Source organism: Amblyomma americanum, chromosome 3 (assembly GCF_052857255.1).
Source record: "Amblyomma americanum isolate KBUSLIRL-KWMA chromosome 3, ASM5285725v1, whole genome shotgun sequence".
Lineage (NCBI taxonomy): Eukaryota > Metazoa > Arthropoda > Arachnida > Ixodida > Ixodidae > Amblyomma > Amblyomma americanum.
This window is the reverse complement of record NC_135499.1, coordinates 45,861,442-45,881,831: the sequence shown is the minus strand read 5'-3', so window position 1 is coordinate 45,881,831 and position 20,390 is coordinate 45,861,442.

The following is a 20,390-nucleotide window of genomic DNA, read 5'->3' as shown; positions in this document are numbered from 1 at the left end:
GAATAATCTGTAGAGAATTAAGGCCCGTCGGAGGAGTAATGTTGTTGGGTAGTGAGGGGAAGGAGCGGTGTGGAGAGTGGGAATGTGGGAGGATAGTCCGTTGAGAGTCCAGGAGTGAGGCGAGTTAAGCGCTCCTCTACCTTGCCCATGATGCTACATATGACACTCTCCATTAGACGGGTAATGGTAGATTCAATCATAAGCTGGCACTGTACAGTGAACTGCGCAGTAATGCGCTCTGTGAGCCTGGCTTTCAAGTTTTGGGCGGAGGCCTGAAATTTGGCGTCTCGGTCTATTGGTTCGACTGGGCTCTCATCAGGCCTTCTTTAGGGGGAGGTTGGGCGGGTTGGGTGGGTGAAGGGGAGGGGGTTGGTGGATGGGAAGATACAGCAGAGGTGGCGGTTGAGAGGGCTGCCCTGAGCTGCTTTACCTCCTCTCGCAGAGCCCTCACGTCCGGGTCCTGAGAGGTCCTGGTGTTTGTCCCGGCAGCCTTGGAGGACCATGTTACAGTAGACGGGAGGGTCGTTTTCAGCGGAGGAAAGTCATTCTTGTTCGTTTTCAGCGGAGGAGAGTCATCCTTGTTAGGGGCTTTGCCTTCTGGGGCGATGGGTTGCGTGGTTAGGCGGTGCGATTTCTAGCCATGCACGAGCCGGTGCCCGTGAGGTGCTGGCCTCCACAGAGAATGCAGGTCGGGATGCAGGAGGGCACATCTTGCGGTTCATGCTTGTCTCCGCACCGCGGGCAGAGACCAGTCTTGGGGTGCTGGCACACGTCATACCTATGGCCCGGCCGACGACTGTTCGTGCACGCGTCTGGACTTGCCTTTTACGGCGTGCATCTGTACACTACACTCATGTAGCGTATGGTATGGGAGACTGGTCCGTGCGCAAAGGTGATCAGTACGGAATGCGTCCTTCCCATTCTGCAGGCTGCAATGATATCAGCGTACGGTTACGGGTCTGGAGGTCCCGTAGCATCTGCTCGTCCAGTAGGCAAGCCAGTAGGCTTGCGAGATGACTCCACGCACAGCAGCCGCCGGCGGTGCAATGTAGGCTGCGACAGGGTAAGCGGTCTCTTGGAGGACCACTTCACTGAGCTGGACGAGGTGAAGGGCGGTTGTCTCGTGCGGGGTAGCGACCGTGAAGGTTTTATTCGTAGGGTGGATCCTCAGGTTAATATCCCCGAGGTCACGGCCAGCAGCGCTGCCTTGCAGGGCTTGCAGGAGTGGCTGCGCCATGGTGCCTTTAAAGCGAGGCCTCCTCTTGGTCGGTAAACGACTCGTATAGTGCCGAGAGGGAGTGAAGCATGTAGTTTGCTTCAGTGTGCGGCTGCGTGCGTCGCGCGCAGCTGTTCGTGTTGAGGCCTGTATGTAGACTTGAAAGTCGCAGGGGTAGCGGACGCGGACGCCGTAGGCGTAGATGGAAAAGACTCTGCTTGTTGGGATATGGCCAGCGTTTCCGCGCTTGAGATTTCACCCTTGTACGCGCGTAGTATCGGGGTCCACTCACTAGGATGAAGGTATACCCTCTGCGCTTGCACCTCAATGGCTGCTGCGGGTAGGTGCGCTGCCGGTGAGTGAGGAGCGCAGCGCGCCGGCGAGGCTCGCCTCGATGAGGCGAGGCTTAGCGCAGCGGTACAGCTGGCGGAGACGTTTTCGCTTGTCAGTTCTTGTGAATCATCGGGCACATCCAAAAGATAACGGTTAGGGCCCGTGTACCTTCCTGGATCCGTTGAGGGTCTTGATGGGTCCTTGGGAAGATTTACCTGGGCACAGGAGCCAGAAATTGGTGGAGTCGATGCGAGACGTGTCCGCTCACTCAGGCCCCTAGCGGCGATCCCCTTATGGAGGCAAAAAGCTAAGGCGCCATTGTGTTGTGCGATGTCAGTGCACGTTAAATATCCCCAGGTGGTCGAAATTTTTCCGGTGTCCTCCACTACGGCACCTCTTCCTGCCTTTCTTCTTTCTCTCCCTAATATATACCTTCCCTTACGGCGCGTTTCAAGTGTCCGCTGATATATCGGACAGATACTGCGTCTTTTCCTTTCCCCCAACCCTATTATTATTATTAAATTTGAAGCAAGGAAAGGGTGCAGTAACTTTCTCAATTATATCGGTGGACTCCCGAACCGCGCCGTGGGGGATTTGACTTCTGTCTGCCTTTAAGGTCAAAACCGTCATAACCGCGAAATTGTTAGGAGGTTGCATAGTGAAGCTTTCGTTTTTTTATTCGAGAACTGTGCCATGAGGCATAAGTTGGAGAAAAAGGGAGGGGGAAGAAATGCACGGGATAGAAAGTTGAAAGAAGGAGTGAATACCAGTTGCGGTGAGGCAGTCGCAGAGATTGCTAATGAAACGGTTGTCCATAGTCCACTTCACGTAGTCACTTTCGTGGTTCCGCCGCAGGCCCACCTCCCTGATGAGCCGTTTTCTTAAGCAGCTGTCGCTGGGCACGTCCACAACAAGTGCCGCACATCACAAATGTCCGGTGCAGCGCTACAGTGAGGGTACCTGTCAGGTGCTTGCAGATCTTTGGCACGCCACTGTTGACGGACAGATGGTGTCAGAGCCGCCCCTGCCCTGAAGGTAATTTGGAAGCTTGCAGTAGGGACTCTAGGTGTGTTAGCTGTGCGATATACGTCCGAGGCCCAAACGTTCCGAGCGTTTTGCCAGCGCTGCGGGGAGGATCGTTCCATAGTGAACTCCGTTAGTGCTCGTTCGTACACGGCCGCTGCTGCACATTCGGCCCGCCGTGGTCACTCAGTGGTTAGGGGGCTCGGCTACTGATCCGGAGTACCCAGGTTCGAACCCGGCCGCGTTTCGATGGAGGCAAAACGCAAAGCCTCTCGTTTGCTGTGCGATTTCAATGCACGTTAATGATTCCCAGGTGGTCGAAACTACGCCGGATGTTAGTACGGCACCTTTCTTCTGCCTTTTGTCTCTGAGTGCCTTCTTTATCCCCTGCCTTACGGCGCGGTTCAGGCGTCCGTCAAGATGCGGAACAGGTACTGCGCCATTTCATTTTCGCAAAAATCAAATTCCAACTTTCACACTAGGTCTAGCGCTCGCAATATTCTGGCGTTTAATAGGCGCTGCAGAGTTCCCCGCGGAAAGCTTCATGCTTCCAGGCAGGGATGCCTGTGCCTCACGCAACGCATATCACTAACGAGCCTCCATCAGAGACCGGCCATCCGATAGGGCGGCGCCCTGATCTGTATCATGTCGTGTCGAGACAGCCTCGACTTCACTATTTGGATATTTGGAGTCGACGGATGACTACCAGACGGCGCCTATTGCGTCGCTTCCGACGCAAGCGCAGCGTGTTGCTGTTGCGCTGTTTGGAACACCGCCTGTGGAAACCTTGCAGACAGCGTCAATCGGCACGAACACTAACCAACGGGAAAGACTGAACTTTAGCTGTTTCGACATTGCAGCCCGGTGCTACCGACACGTCGTTATACCGTCTGCGGATGTGGCAAACATTTTAAAGTGAAAGCTTTGCTGGCCGCGAACTTGTGATTTCGGCGTAGCGGTGCTCCGAGCAGGCACATGGCGTCACAACGCGCGCCTCGCCGCGGAGCCGAACCGGTTTGGCCAGGCCGGCGGTGGCTGCTGGTACACTCGGCGCGAAATAGACATGCTCCAAGTCTCCGGCAGTGCGGTCAGACTGACCCGACGCCGCGGAACGCTTCGGCTGTCAAGCGCAGTTGGAGTATAGAGGGTCTCGCTTTGGCCGACGTGATGTCGCCGTGCTGCGCGCACGCGCCCGTTACGCCGAAGTATAAACGCGCCTTAACAGAGCCTGCGCTTAGCCGCTAACCAACGTATTCGGCGGCAGCATATATGGGACCCACTGAAACCCCTCGCACATTCAATTCATAAAAAATTGGCAGTGGCTTAGCTCGGCTATGCCTAGGATATACGCAGCGAGAGCTGAGTTTCCCTGGCAGAGCTTGTTGTAGGTCACTGTATATTTAGCAATGAGAGACATTTCTTATACACATGTATTATTCATTTTGCTTGGTAGTGACGAAGACTGCCAGGTAATCTTTGAGGCAGCATGCAGTCTTCACAATTTTGTGGATACAGTAGTTCCATTTGATAGAGCATCTTTAGTATACAAGCTCTATAGTAGCTCCCCATTGTGTACTCTGGACGTGAGGGTCCGAAGCTACAGTAAAGTCAAACAATTCTTTCATACAATGACTAAGAAAGTCCTGTTTTCTGTTGTAATCACACAAAGTGCTTGGGCCAAGCAGTGGACTGCAGTATTCTGAAATAAAATAATAAGGTCACACACAAATGTGAAACCGTGCCGTAAGCTGGTATACACGTGGAAACCACATCAGTCGTCTGCTATGAGATGTTCCCGGTGCCACGTAGACTGCTTGGATGGTAATACGGCTTTCCGGAAGACGAACAGAGCAGGCTTCCCTATTATTCACTGCGATAGAAGGGAGGGAGATATCTGACAGCGGTGATACCTTGTTTCACGTACACACATACAGCTGCGTTATTATTTGGTTGAAGCCAACTTCCAGGCGACAACCTCAGGATCGGAAAATCTTCTCTTGTCTATACCGCCGCTTAGCAGCGGCTGCACTCTCCTTCTCTGCATGCATGTCAAACGTTCTGATACAGACGCCCACTACATATCCGCCTTTTATTCGGAATCCTGCGCATACCATGCGGGATTCAGTTGATAGAGCGGCGTATGGTGATGGTGGTGGTAAAAAGCCTTTATTGAATGAAAGAGGTGAGGCTCTTTAAAGAGCGCCGCAATTACTGGAATCATTATTCCGGGACCCCATTGGTCGAAGCCGCCAGCTTAGCCCTCTTGACCAAAGACTTTGGGCCTGAAGGTCTGAACAGCCAAGCAGGGCCGCCTCCCATTCCTCTCTGGTACGGATGGGGTGGGGGCAGAGAGCTGAGTTGCGCTGGCAAGCTCAAACCATGTAGTAGGTGTGGCCACCTCCTCACAGTGTTCGCACCTGCCAGTGAACACGGGATCGAAGTGTTTTAGTACTGCCGGGCATAGCACTGTGTTCGTGTATAATCGGAGTAGAACGCGTTCGTTTGCTTTCCCCAGTCCCTTTGCAGGGGCCGGGTAGAGGCGATGCCTATCGTTATAATAGGCGACGAAGCAACGGCGAAGAAGGCGGCGCAGCAGGGGGTCTCTCTGATTACCATGGTATTGGCGCATGCGCACTGCGGCTCATCCGCGTGACGTCATGCTTGGCTTTGACGGTGGAGCGGGCGCACGGCTGCGGCGACGGCGAAGCGCACGCCACACTTTGCTCCTCTTCGGTTTTCATGGTAAGGGCGCATGCGCACAACTGTCCTCTCCCATGTACCGCGAAATGCTCGACTGGTAGCCTAGTGTAGCTCCCGCTACAAAAACAAAATACCTGTGCCGAGACTCGGAATCAAACCAGGGCCTTTGGAGTTTGAGGCGCAGACGCTACCACTTCGCCAATACGGCTCAAGCTTTAACCTTGAATAAAGGCGCATCTACTGAATGCACTCTTCCGGTGCAGAAGTCTCCTTGCTTTCGCTACGTATATCCTGTCCTAACAGAGCTAGGCCATCAGGAATTTTTCAAAAATTACTGATGCAAAATTTTATTACTGTCTGAAGTCCATAAATGTGACTGAAAGAATAGTGCACGGATTATGTAAAGCGACGTTTTAGACAACTACTCTTAATCGCCCGTTCGATGGTTGAGCCGCGTCACCACCATCGGTGTAACATAGCCAGCCAAATAGTAAATAAATAAATAAATGAATAAACATACATTGCCACGACTGGGATTCAAACCCGCGGTGCAGCTGAGAGGCATGATTTGTCGGGATTGCTGGTTCATACTGAATGAAAAGGGTAACTGCGCCAGGTGGTGGTGGTGTAAACTTTATTACATAAAGGGGAGTTTAGGACGCACAGGTCCTTGGGTCCCCGCACAGCTCCACTGCACTCAAACGTTCATGTCCCGGAGGCTCATGACGATTTCAGCCCGGCCTGTGACGATGGCTTGCTTGGCCGGGTCCTCAGAGCGCAGTAGGGTCTCCCGAGTCTCCCAAGTGGTAAGTTGCTTCAGGCCCCGCGGGTAAGGATCCGCCGTGCAGAGGAAAAGGGTATGATCGAGAGTGGCTTTGGGGTGGTGGCAGAGGGTACAGGAGGGGTTTGTGTGGACTTGGTGATAGCGCGAGCGTATTTAAGGGGAAGGTAAGGTGCGTGTTTGGAGCCGCCTCCAAAGTGTCAGATGATAATTGCCGAGGGAGGGATGGGGTGGGGGGTACAGCCGACGCTCGGCTTTGCAGGCCTGCGTCAGTTCACAGAAAGAATGCATGCGCTCCCGTGAGAACCCCAGATCGGAGGCCGACGGTGCCCGGCTGAGAGAACCTCGGGCTAAAGCGTTGGCAGCCTCGTTTCCGGGATTCCCGGAGTGGGCAGGCACCTATATGAGCTCCATGTGGCGGGGCGGGTGTGCGGCGAGGGAGTTCAATATGTGAAAAGTAGGGACATGAACTATGCGGCGGGCGAAATTTAGTATGGTAGTTTGAGTCCGATAGTATATACCGGGCATCCGTGCGCTTGATGGCTAGGTCAATAGAGGCCTCTTCAGCCTCCTCCGAAGTGGCAGTGGGGAATATGTGAAGGGTAGCAATCGGTTGTAGGGAGGGGTTCGTGATGGTTACAACCGCGTCCTCGCCTGTGCATGCGGTATCCACCCACACGGCATCCGGTTCCATGCCATAGTTATTGTGGAGCGCCCGTGCGCGAGCTCTGTGGCGGGGTTCGTGGTAGGTGGAGTGCATGTTGTTAGGGAGAGGTTTAATAAGTAGTTCGCGGTGAATGTGATGGGGGACCGGGAGCAGTGTGGGGTTCGTTGCTTGTATCCTGATGCCGAGGTTGGGTAGGATGTGTCTGCCGGTGGTGATTCTCGCGAGACGTATTTATTGTGTCTGTCGGTGGGCCTCGATAAGCTCACCTATCGTGTTGTGGAGGCCTAGCTGGAGGAGTTTTTCGGTTGAGGTATTTAGGGGTAGGTGTAATGCTGTCTTAAATGCTGTTCGGATCATGGCATCCAGGGTGGAGATTTCTGTGGCCTGGAGTTTCAGTTAGGGGAGCGTGAAGAGAAAGCGGCTGAGGACGAAGGCATGAATGAGACGACATAGGTCATGCTCCTTCATGCCCCGGTGGTGTCCAGAAACTCGGCGGATTAGGCGGGATATCGACACCGCCGTCTGCTTTAGTTTCTGGATGGTGAGTGTGTTTTTCTCGTTCTTCTGGATGTGGAGGCCCAGTAACCGGAGAGTGTGCACCTCCGGAATGTACCGGTTTTCCAGTTTCACGGTAATGGGGCCTGTGGGGCAGTTTCGGGTTGTGGGGTGGAGTATGAGGATCTCTGGCGTCTCCGGAGAGCCTGAGAGTTCGATACTCCGCGCATGTGTTTGGGTGAGGGGAGCTACCGACTGAAGAGTATTCTCTATGTCTCCATCACTGCCATGGGTGGTCCATAGGGTGATATCATCAGCAGAGTGTATGCCGAAGGTGAGGGATGGTTTGTAGTTTGCGGGCAAGGGGGATGAGTGTGACATTGAAGAGGAAAGGGGAGAGGACAGATCCCTGGGGGCTGCCAACCCCACTAATGGTGTATGGGCGGGATGTGTGGGGACCGAAGTGAATTTGGGCCGTTGGTTAGTAAGGAACGCTTGAATATAGGTGTACATACGTTCACCTGTGTTCAAGCGGGAGAGCGCCGCCATGATCGCTTTATGGTCTAGGCGATCAAAGGCCTTAGAGAGATCTAAGGCGAGGACAGCTTTTGTGTAGCCCGGAATGAGGGGTCAAAAATATCCTTTGTGAGCTGGAGCATGGCGTCCGGGGCCGACAGGTGGGGACGAAGCCCACCATGCTGTGCGGATAGAGGTCTTGCGCTGTCATGTGTTGGGTGAGTCGGGCGAGTGCGACATGCTCCAAAAGCTTGCACAGACATGTTGTTAGTGAAATGGGACGAAGATTTGCAGGTGTAAGGGGTTTGTGGGGCTTGGGTGTGAATAAGATTTTGGCGTGACGCTAGGAATGCGGAAGGGTACCCTCCTGGCAGCTTGTGTTGAAGTAACCCGTGAGCTGGGCAATCGACTGATCGTCCAAATTGCGGAGCATGCTATATGAGATACACTCAACTGCTGGAGTGGAGTTAGAGCGGAGAGTCAGGAGGGCCGCTCTGACTTCTTCCGTAATCTGCACGTCGAGATTGGCATTCGGGGTGCCGGCATAGGGGGGCAGAGGTTTGAGGTACCGGGAGATGTATGTGTGTTCCTAAGTATGTCGACGAGTGCGTCGGGAGAAAGGTCGTTCCTGTGTATAAGGCGTGTGACGTGGTGTTGTGTGGCTGTTTTGGATTGCGTGGGGTCAATTAAGTGACGGAGGAGTTGCCAACTGCGTTTGGAGGACAGATTGCCAGCCATACTGTCGCAAATCTGAACCCAGTTGGATCGGCAGAGCTCCTCAAAGTGCTCAGTAATTTGTGTTTGCTGTGCGGCTAGCCGCTTGTAAGGGTCCGATTGAGCTTTTGCCCTTTCCAGCGCTCCAGGATGCTAGGTGGGCCTCCCATAGGTGGGCCAGGCGAGTGTCGAAGGTGGCGGTATCTGGTGTGGTGTCAAGCGTTCGAGTATGTGCGGAGACATCGTTCATGAGTGATGTCACCCACTGGTCGATGTCTGTAATGGGGGCGTCAGGAAGGGCCGCCCGTGCGGCCCGGACCGCATCCCAGTTGGTGAGATTGTGTGTTAGGTGAAGGGTCGTTCTTTGTTTGTACGGTACTGTAACGGAGAGGATGTAATGATCGCTCCCTAATGTGTGATGTTTTGTGTTCCACGTAATACCCGAAAGGTTGCGGCTCAGTGTCGGCTGGTGTCCGCGCTGACACTGTTGCCAGTTCTCGTGGGAGTATTAAAGTTATGTATTGTGAGGCGGAGCTGCTATACCAAGGACCAGAGTCGCCTTCCTTGCACCGTGGTGGTGCGGCAGCCCGAGTCAGTATGCTGACTGTTGAATTCCCCTCCGATAATCAATGGATGCTTGCCTGCAATACGAAGGAGATCGCGCAGTAGCGTTTCCAATGAAGCCATCGGATGAGACGGTGTGTGATATATATTTGCAAAAAAATAGATGGTGTGGAGTGTGCATCTGGTATGATTTCTGTGACCACGCAGGGCGTCTCAGAGGTGATCTGATGCGTTTGGTGTGTAATGGAACGATGTATGAGTGTGGAAGCCCTGGGTGTATTCGTTGCGTCCGAGTGAGCGGATGTGTAGCTGGGAAGTGTTGCAGGGACATGTGTGTCCTGAAGGAGAAGGATGTGGGGCGAGGGAAGTGTGGGGAGGAGGATTTGGAGGGGTGCCCGTTTGCCCCAGAAGCGGCGGCAGTTACATTGCAGAATTGAAAAAGAATTAGGTGGTCGCCCCACCATACTCTAGCTTGGGTGGAGTGAGGGTAGGTTGTTGGATAGGGGTTCTGTGGGGTAGGTGGGCGGGATTGATGGGGGGATTCGGTAGGTGCAGCGAGAGAAGGACCTGCTCTATTGTTTGGAGGCGGGTGCCGTACCGTGCGAGGGTCATCTCAAGGGTATGCACCATGCGCGTAATTGCCGCTTCAATTTGTTCGAAGCGTTGGGACAGGTGGTCGACGGGGTGATTAAATTTTGCCTCTAGACGCGCGCTCATTTCGGCGAGATCAGCGTCCATTCGGGCCTCTAGGAATTGAAGGTCAGTTTGGGTGACGGGTAGTTGCTCTGTTGTGCGTTTTTCTTGTGTGGGGGTGAGGTGGGATCTGATTGTTTCCTTTTTTCAGTGGGTGTTTGAGGTAGCAGCGTGGGTTGCGTGGAAGAAACTATTGGCGGAAGCAGTAGAGGGGTAGGGTTAGGGCAAAAAGAAAGGAAAACACACGACAGTTTAACCTCGTACCTTGGTCCTATTTTTTGGCGCTAACTACGTCATGAAAAAGATTTAACTCGCCCAACTTTCGACCTTACTACTTAGGTGTCGTATTTCGTGTGTTCTTAAGGGTCGTGTGTGTGCTCCTTTAGAGCTGGGAGGACTTCATGAACTGGGACGTCCTTCTTACGTCTGCAGACCGGCATCGCAGCTTGCTGCGGTGACCCGGGCTGCCGACACCATGGCCCGACATGACCAACCTGATGCAGTTCCGCACGGTGCAGTGGCCCAGAGACCCAGCGGGGCCTAAATCTGGCTTGCGAAATAAAATATTTCTGTCTGTCTGTGTGCGTTCCTTTCTCTTTGTCTTAACTTCCATTTTCACTCGGTAAAGACAACTGTGCTCTCCTTGAACCAGAGAGCGAAGGTCGGCTACAAGTCCGACCAGTGTAACTCCAAGGTCGAATAGAAGCACCCTATGTCTAACGCAGATATCAATGCGCCTACGGCGGCGTCGTCGGTGGCGTCAACTAAGCGCGCCAAGGCACATCCACCAAACTACCCTGTCATGGATGTGGTGGAGGTGGGATGGGAGCTCGGGGCCGTGTAACTATCATGTCCAATCTCGTTGTTTACGGTGTCAGCGAGCGCCGCTTTCACACCTGCTGGGCTGTGGTGGCACTTATGCAGCACTGTTATTTCTATCTGGCCGTCTTGTTTTGCGTTAGCGGCGAACTGCACAGGGTCTTTTTAGTGTGTGTTAGTTTACTGAGTTTTGTGCTACCTGGAGTTCGCTATAATGTATGCGCATATGTAAATCCTCGCTGAACCTAGCCCGTGCACGATTAGGCATACGGAAATCGTAGCGGTATTTCTAATCTATACCGTTTCTGGAGCACGGAGCGACGCAGCTTGCTGCTTCTGTGAGTCTGCTCGTAAAAGTTATGGCAAAAATGCTTTAATGACACTTTTAGAAGGCTTTGAGGGCGGTATCTTTATTTTGGAACTCTGTTCGTGAAGGCTGCTGCCGTAGCTCTTCTAACGAGGTCCTTCTGGTCTCTACCTTCGAACCTGGACAGGGCTGTCTCTCCAACTCTCCTGCGTTCACTTTTCTATGACATCTGTGCAACTGCTTCTCTGAAAGGTTCATACCAGGTGAGACTGATGGCTAACATCCTGGTTAGACTGATGGCTAACCTTGCCACGGAAATCATAGAACTCAGGGAATCCTTCAATGACTGCTGGCATACGGGATCCATCCCGCAGGCATAGAACACGGCCGACCTAGGCTCCATCCCAATTACAAGGGAAGAAATCAATGTAAAGAACGTGCGCCCAACATTTCCGACGTCGTGCGTGGGCAAAAGTATGGAGAAGACAGCTCGCACGTGTGTTTCCATCTACATGGAGCAAAATGAGCTGTTTCCGGACACCGGGTTTTGGTTCCGTGCACATCTATTTACACAGAACGAATGCTTAAAAACTCAAACATGAAGCCGTAGACCTACACAATCAACGCAGCGAGAGGGCTATTGTCACATATAATAGGGAGTCTGAAATAAAATTATGAAGGAAAGATGTGTGAAGAAGGCGACGTGGATTAACCGAAGACTAAAGAAGATGAAGAAGAAGCATTCGGTAAGGTGGGGAGAGTTGATTGGTGGAGAAGCATTCGGTGAGGTGAAGAGAGATGACTGGTGGAGAAGAGAAGGAGAAGACGACGAAAAGGCTTACGTGGACTAACGCCAAGGCAGAGGTTGTTCGAAACAAAAGGAAGGCGTTCGTTCGTTCGTGGGTGCTGTTGCTTCGTCACCGCCTGCCTGCTTCGTTTCCTGTTGGTGCCGGGTGTTTCTTTTGGTGAGGCCATTCCACGTTCGCGGGGTTTTTGCCAGGGTTCCGTGTAGCGGTGCTGACTCGGGGAGTGTAAATTTGCCGGCGCGCTGTGTGTAGGTATCTCTTTCACCTTCCCGGGAGGAGGCTCGGCAGCCTTGTTTCACCAGCTTGCCGGCCGAAAGCTTGCCTTCGAATTTATTTCTGAAAAATGGTGCCGATTCAATTCCGGTGGCGCTTGCAGCGACTGGAGATGATATTATCAAAATGAAGAATCCGAAAGCAACACAGGGAAAACTGAAAAGTCGAACCAGTCACTATCTGGACATCTCTGAAGTGCGACCTTTTGGAAGGCGTGGCATTGTTTGTAAGTCGGCAAACATAGAGTGCGCGTCGGATCTGCTTCGGTGTAATACCTTCACTTCTCTGTCGGTTAAAGCCTTCATTCCTGAGAAAGTTGCGTGCACTACAAGCATTGTCTGCAGAGTGCACCCGTCGTCTTCAATTCAAAAAATTCTGGAGGAGTTGCGGGAAGCCGGGGCGAGAATTATTTTTGTATACCGCTGCTCTCGCGAGATGGCTGGAGTGCGTGTTGCAACGGAGTCAGTCATAACAACTTATGCTGGTCGCACATGCCCTTCGGAGTTGAAAATGTGGGCAATTATCTACCGCGTGGAGCTGCTGCCTCCTCGACCCCTGCAATGCACCAGCTTTTGGAGATTTTGACATAGTCGTAGAGCCTGTAAGTCGCCGACCATATGCCGGGTGTGTGGCAAAGGTCACTCTTTCGATAGTAGCACCGCTGAACAACCAAGCTGTTGTCTATGCAGTAACAGTCACAGCGCTGATGATGCCACTTGTGAAGCCGGTCACAGGAGCAAAGTTTATTAGAATTAGATGAGCAGAATCGCTGCTCACGGGCAGACGCTTATGCACTCTTTAACAGCAAAAACATTCATATGCCAGCCTTGTGCGTTCCTCTACTCCCGAAATCGAGGCCACATTGTCTGCCTCAATAGCGTCAACCGTCGAAAAAGCACTCTCAATTGTGGTCGGGCGCATGATCAGTATCTTCACACAGGCGTTGTTTGATATTGGTGCCAATCAGGCTATTTCTCAACCTCAGCTTGTAGTTCCACCAGCATCAACATGACAGCAAGTCTGCTGAAAGTTTCCTTGCCACGTCATCACCCAACGTGCCGCCTCTCGACAGTGTCTCTATAAGTCTTTCTCGCAACACTGTTTACACTAATGATGTAGAAATGTCTTGTCCTAAGCAGAAGCGTCGTGCTTCAGCCTCTGCTTCTAAGTCCTCCGTTCCCCAGCTCAAGACAAAAAAGGGCCTTCTAGTAGGTCTTCCAAGTCAGATATTCTACAATAAGCTGTTTGAGCCTCTATTCTCGAGAGCAATCATGGCGGGTCTAAAGGTCCTCCAATAGAATTGCCTCTCTATTGCATCTTCTGTTCCTGATTTAAAAATTCTTCTATCTTCTGATCACCGTGATATTGTGCTCTTGCACGAAATTCGGCTTTCCCCTGTGAAGTCAGTTTTTTAGTTAGTTTTCGTGCCTTCCGTGCGGACCGCATAAATGCTAGAGGCGGCGGATTGGTGACCCTGATTTCGTCAAAATTGTGTCACCGGTAATTATTACTAAAAAAGTAATGGATTCTGATTGCGAGCTTCTAGCTATCGATCTCACTTTGCCGCACTGCTCTAGTGTGACAGTTGCAAACGTCTATTTTCCAATTGGAATATGCATAACAGACCACCTAGACAGCTTACTTGCAAACTCTAGCAGAATAATCACCGCTGGGGACTTCAACTCACATCACGTCGTCTGGGGTTCCTATACTGATTTACATGGACATATGCTATGGGTATGGATGTCAGCAAATTATTTGCGGTGTTGCAATTCTCAGGCCGTAACCTTCATCCACAGACACTCGCGCTAAGTTCTCGATTTGCCCTTGGCAGCAAGGGAAGTAGGTGTAGGGGCATGGTCCACAATTGACTGTGGCACATCTGGTGACCACCTGCCAATTACTTTTACCATATTGATGAGCCCACTCTGAGATCATGGTTTTCCCGAAAATTAGTTAATCTTGCAGCCTACAATTCATCTTTGAACGCCTCCCTTATATCTGCTCCTTGTTCATGTAGGACCGACAGGGCTCGTCGAGTGTTTTCTTCAGTTTTGAAGGCTACGGAGAGCTCCCAGTTGACTGTGCGTTCTGCTATTTGCAATAAATCACCATCCCCATTGTGGAATGATGCGTGTGAGACAGCTTTTCGTCGTTGGAAAGCAGCGTGGAGGACCCTTTGGCATAATCAGTGCCCGGCAAATCGGATCAACTACAAATTTTTCTCGGCCTCGTTGAAAAGGACCATAGCAAAGGCAGAGGGTGACTACAGTCAAAATTTGAACACATATATATATATATCAAACACAAAAAATAGGAAGGCTTTGTTTCGTTTTGTTTTTTATTTATTCATTTCAACACCCTAAAGGCCCAATGTGGGCATTACATAGGAGGTGATTCTTCAAAGAAAACTGGACCAATATACAAAGCAGCATATAAACGACTGAAGACTGGAATAAACAAGTCAAGAAGCCAGGTACAAGTTAATATGAGGGGGAATGGCTAGGAACAGGTACTGAAAAAAATGCACATGTAGCAAATCCCCAAAAGAAAACAAAAATCGCACCTTCAGAAGTTACAAAACAGGGCATCTAGCATTTAATAGAAGGTTACAGCCGACACGCACACACTGTAGCAAAAGTAAACAAAAACGCACATCATTCTACTTTGGAATTTTCAAAGTATGACAAAAGAGCTGTTCGAAATGATGTTCTAGCGATAGCCACAATGCTAGAAGGAAGCGAATTCCACTCTTCAATAGCTATTACGAAAGGTGAGTATTTGTGTCGTTCTGTCCGAGCGAAAATGGGTTTAGTCTTCTTTATATGATCCACACGAGCCGATGTGTGTGGCGCCGGGAGAAGATGTGAACTTGCAAATGGTGTGTTGCTGTGGTAAAGATTATGGAATAAAGATAAACGGCTGAATTTTCTGCGCATGACCGAAGGCAGGAGATGGAGCGATATTTTCAGTGCTATTACACTTTGATACCGAGAGTAACGGGAAGGATGAATCGAGCAGCCTTGTTTTGCACAGATTCCAACATGTTAATAAGACAGCTATAATGAGGGTTCCAGATCACCGACGCGTATTCTATTGCAGGCCTGATTAGCATGTTGTATGCGTGTAGCTTTGTCCTGGCTGGCTTGGTGTAGTCGGCGTTTAAGAAGACCAAGTTTTTTTAAGGCTTTGGCAGTGATCAGTTCAATATGAGAGCTCCAGGATAAATTAGAGCTAAAATTAGAACCGTGGTATTTTACCGACGCTGCAGTTTCAATGATAGTATTATTATTTGTGTAGGCATTAGGACTCGTGTTAACAGCGGCAGTAAATCTGAGATGTTTAGTTTTGTCTGCGTTAATTACCATTTTCCACCTGCCGCACCAATCAGTTAGCTCATCAAGATCAGCCTGGAGAGCAATGATGTCGCAAGGGCTCGAAATTACTCGGTAAATTACACAGTCATCTGCAATTAATCGTATTGTTGATGTTATGTTCGACGTGATGTCATTAATATATATTAAGAAAAACAGTGGACCCAGCACCGAACACTGGGGTACTCCTGAAGCAGCACCGGTATGTCTTGATGAGAAGCTCCCTAACTTAACTGACTGAAAGCAGTTTGTTAAAAATGCGTTGATCCACTGCGTAGTACGTTGATCCAGGTTCATTTTCGTTCTCAGCGCAACACGAACGGGACACAAGACGAAGGACTAGCACAAACAGGTGCAGGTTGCGTATCTACATCATTAGGCGGCTGTGAGGCACGCGATCAAAGGCTTTAGAGAAATCAATAAAGATGGAGTTAATGTAGAGGGAAGAGTCGATTGCTTGATGAAGGTTCTTTATTAACTCAAATAACTGTGTCTGACACGATAAATGTTGGCGGAAGCCATGTTGGTTGTTATGAAGCAAGTTGTTCTGGTTAAGATGAGTCATAATGTTAGTGTATATTATGTGTTCGAGTATCTTGCAACATATCGAGGTTAGAGAAATTGGCCTGCAATTGTTAGAAACGGATCTGTCTCCAGATTTAAATACCGGGATGACATAAGCGGACTTCCAAACTTTTGGCACAGATGTATCGAGTGACTGTTGGAAAATGAGAGATAGCAGGCAAGCTGTGTGCTGGCAGGTAATTTTTAACAGTTTCGCGTTGATACCATCGGGTCCTGGGCTAGTGTGGTGCGGGTGGCGTTCAATGGCACGAGCCACGCCAAGCGCAGGAATGGGTGAAAAGGGAATCTGGATGGAACAGAATGTGAACTCCTCAATATGCAGTTAACCAGCTCGGTGGTGCTCTCTCCACATGAGGCGAAAGATGAGTTAAAGCGAACTGCTCAAGGGCTTGCTTCACGTTTTCAGAAGCATAGAAGCGTAGAGTACCTCTGACTTCTTATGGAGGCCAACGAATGAACGCCGTGAGCGGACGCACTTCACCTCGGCTCCGTGGATTTTTACTCGGGACGGCGAATTTTCGACCTGAAATGGACTGATACCACCCACATTCGGTCAGTGAAGGTGTTCGGCACCCGTTCCCACCATTTTCTGTGCAATTCCGACCACTTTTGCCCGAAAAAGACTCTAACGCTCCGAGCCAGGCGCGGAACGCTAGGCCTCGCGTTGTGCGTAGCACAACAAGGGCGGTCCTCCAGCCCATGCCTCGCTCCGCGCCACGCTGCGCGTTGCTGAAAATGAGCTCGGAGGCGTCCCTGCTACCCACAACAAATGAAGGCTTGGATTCCGACATGGACTTAACCGACTCTCAAGACCGAACGGAAAACGGTCCGACGAGCAGTTCGTCCCCGGCCTCACCACCGCCTACTACCCCTCTGCCCAACGGCTGGAAGATAGCCTTGAGCAGACATCAAGAAAGGAAGCTTAGCAAAGCAAACCGGACTGAAACCAACAGCCAAGTGGAGGGCAGCACCGACTCCCAGGACCCCCCACCAAATCACAAACATCCTACGCCAAAGAAACGCGGCCTTCGAGTCCGCCTCCCGCCTCTACCGCAAACGGGCATCAAAATCGCGATTCGACCTCCCCGAGGAGACGCTTTAAAGAACTTCTCAAATCTCGATCTTGCCCAAGCAGTAAGCAACGCCTGTCCAGAACCGCAGCAGGTGGAAGGAAGGTACCTCCTCCGCTCCACTACAGATCAAATATCGTCGTAGCGAGCACTCCGCACGCAGAAGATGCCAACGAACTTCGAGAAATCAAGACACTGTCCCTTGGAGACCTCACTCATGACGTGAACGCCTACATACCTTTCACAGAGCACGACAGACGGGGCGTAATCCACGGAATTCCGAACCACGTGACACCGGAAGCTCTTCAGACGGGCCTATACATCCGCTCACGCGGGACCACCGTACTTGACGTACGACGCATGGGAAAAACATCGTCGATGCTGATCACTTTCAATGGCCCGACCACCCCCAAAGTTGTGTACTTCAAGAGCGCGGAGTTTCGTTGCCATCTGTACCGCCCAGCACTACAATTCTGCTATGTGTGCATGCAGCCGGGTCATTGCTCCGATGTGTGCCCCACACCAGACCTGGCGGCCTGCAGGAAATGAGGGTCCAAAATCCTCCTGACGGACATCAGTGACTGCCGAAGTGTGCTCTGTGCGGAGGAACACACGAAACCGGCAGCAAGGAGTGCCCCAATTGGTTGAAACCACTCAAGCAAAAGCCACCATCCATCCGATCCTCCACCCCACCCATCAAGGAACAACACCGGTCCAGGAAAGACAACCAGGCCCGAACTCGGACGCCGCGCTGGTTCAGCACGGACGACGAGTCATCCAGCCAAAGCTGCAGCAGTAGGAGGAGATCGAGATCCGTCTCCACCAACCGGTCAACCTCCCCTCCCCCTGCACCGAAGCAAAAAAAGAAATTAGCCGGCCACACAAGGGGCGAGCCAAGACCACAGACAAAAAATGGCCAGGCTTAGGTTGGTTAAGCCAAGAATGCGTTGCATGTCCCGGCGAAGGAGCGCAGCTCTTTTATACATATGCCGTGACGTCAATCATAGCGCAGCGCCCCTAGCGGGAGGAGCGGGAGTCAGGTGGTGGCTGCGGCCGCGCGCGACCGCGCCAGTTGGGGCGAGCTTTTCCTCCGTGACGTCACGCGCCGGTGCAGCGCCCCTAGCGGGAGGAGCGGGAATCACGTGGTGGCTGTGGCCGCGCGCGACCGCGCGAGTTGGGGCCCAGCTTTTCCTCCATGACGTCACGCGCCGGCGCAGCGCCCCTAGCGGGAGGAGCGGGAGTCAGGTGGTGGCTGCGGCCGCGCGCGACCGCGCGAGTTGGGGCCCAGCTTTTCCTCCGGCTGTCGTGACGTCACATCACGTGGTCGCGCTAAAGGTCAATGGTGGCTTCCCGGCCGCGCCCAAGGGCTGAACTGAGTGATTGCAATATGCAACGCATAAAAGGTGAGCTGGGCAGAGCTCGTTAAGAACTCTCCCACTGTTCCTTCAAACACACCCACTCAGACTGCGCAAAAATGGCACACACTATCGACAAGCTACGCTCCCAGGTAGCGGAGCTAGCCCGCAAGTGCACTCCTCTCACCACCCCCCACGTTCAACCTACCCCACCGCCTGCGCCCCGGGACGTTGAGACTTCCCCCAAACCACTGCTACCACCAGTGGCGACACCAACTCCCACACCTCGCCAACCGTCAACCACCCCCTACCCAACACATATGAAGAAATAGAGGGACGTCCCTTGAATAACATAATGAACAACATAAACCCCCTTCTCACAACATTCACCTCCCAGCTCTCAGCCGAAATCGCACAAATAGGCGCGCGCCTGGACGCACATAATGCCCAATTTTTTACCCTACAAGCACTGATAAACACCAAAGCCCCTAGCAGAAAACGTGTTACCAGCTCTGACCACCCTCGAGCAAGAACCTACAGGTCCGCGACCGCGGCGGTCGCTATGAGTAGCGATAACGAATCTGTCAGGAGCTTTACCAGCCACCAGGATGGCTCCGCTCTCTAAATCTGGCACTCCTGACCGCCTTGAGATCTGGCAATGGAATTGCCGAAGTTTCAGGAGAAAACAAAGCCTCTTGAAACATTACAGCAATGTCACCTCCCCATTCGACCCGATATAATCTGCCTGCAAGAGGTAGGAGCCGACCTGGCACCGACTCTCCCAGGATATTACACATTCCACAACGCGAGCTCGCCAAAAGTTGCCACCCTTGTTTCTAAGGACATCACGGTGGTCGAACACTCCTTGAGAGAACAGGAGATCAACTACAACATGATCGAGGTCATTCCCAACAAGAGGGGCCGCAAGAGCACCTTCGTTCTGAACGTGTATCACCGCCCACGAGCAACCAAGGCCGATTTCTCTGACTTACTTCAAGAGGCAGATCAGCTAGCTGTTTCGAAACAGCTTATCGCACTCGGTGACTTTAACGCCCCCGCAGGGAATGAAGATGCAGCGATGGCGTAGAGGTAGAACATCCGCCTCGCGTGCAAGGGGACCGGGGTTCAAATCCTGGTGCCGCGCAAGTCTCCACCGGGTTTAAAAAAAAAATCCGCGTGTCGATCGAATTGCATAACCAGGCCTGGAGTGCGGCCTGATCTAGGTGACCAGAACCGACAACGCACTCTCTCACTAGAGCAGGATTTGGCCACCCTGGTGTAGTACTTGGCCACAACCTTCTATGATCAAACCAATTAACCCTTGGCCCTCAGTCCCCAGCGGCTGCAGAGCAACTGACCACGGTGGCGGTCAGACCTGTGACGCAGCGGAGGGTGCTAAGAATCTCTGGCTCCGGACAGGCCGCCATTGGAATCGGAACCTGGCAACGTTTAACGCTAGAACTTTAGCTAGTGAGGCTTGACTAGCAGTGCTGTTTGAGGAACTAGCGGGAATCAAATGGATTGTGATAGCGTTTAGCGAAGTTAGGAGGACAGGTGAGGCGTATACAGTACTAAAGGACGGACACATACTGTGTTATCGCGGGTTAGAGGATAGACGAGAACTAGGTGCGGGATTCCTCATTAATAAGGATATAGCTGGCAACGTAGAGGAGCTCTAAAGTATTAACGGGAGGGTAGCAGCTATAGAAATTAGGCTGAATAGGAGGTACGAGCTGAAAATGGTGCAGGCCTACGCTCCCACATCCAGCCATGATGACCAGACCGTTGAAAGTTTCTATGAGGACGTAGAATCGGCAATGAATAAAGTAAAATCGCAGTACACTGTACTGATGGGCGACTTCAATGCGAAGGTGGGCAAGAAGCAGGCTGACGACCACGCGGTAGGTGACTATGGATAGGCTCTAGAAATAGCAAGGGAGAGTTATTAGTCGAATTCGCGGATAGAAATAATTTACGGATCATGAATACCTTCTTCCGCAAACGAGAAAACAGGAAGTGGACCTGGAAGAGCCCCAATGGTGAGAATAAAAATGAAATCGTTTTCATACTATGCGCTAAACCTGGCATCATTCAGGATG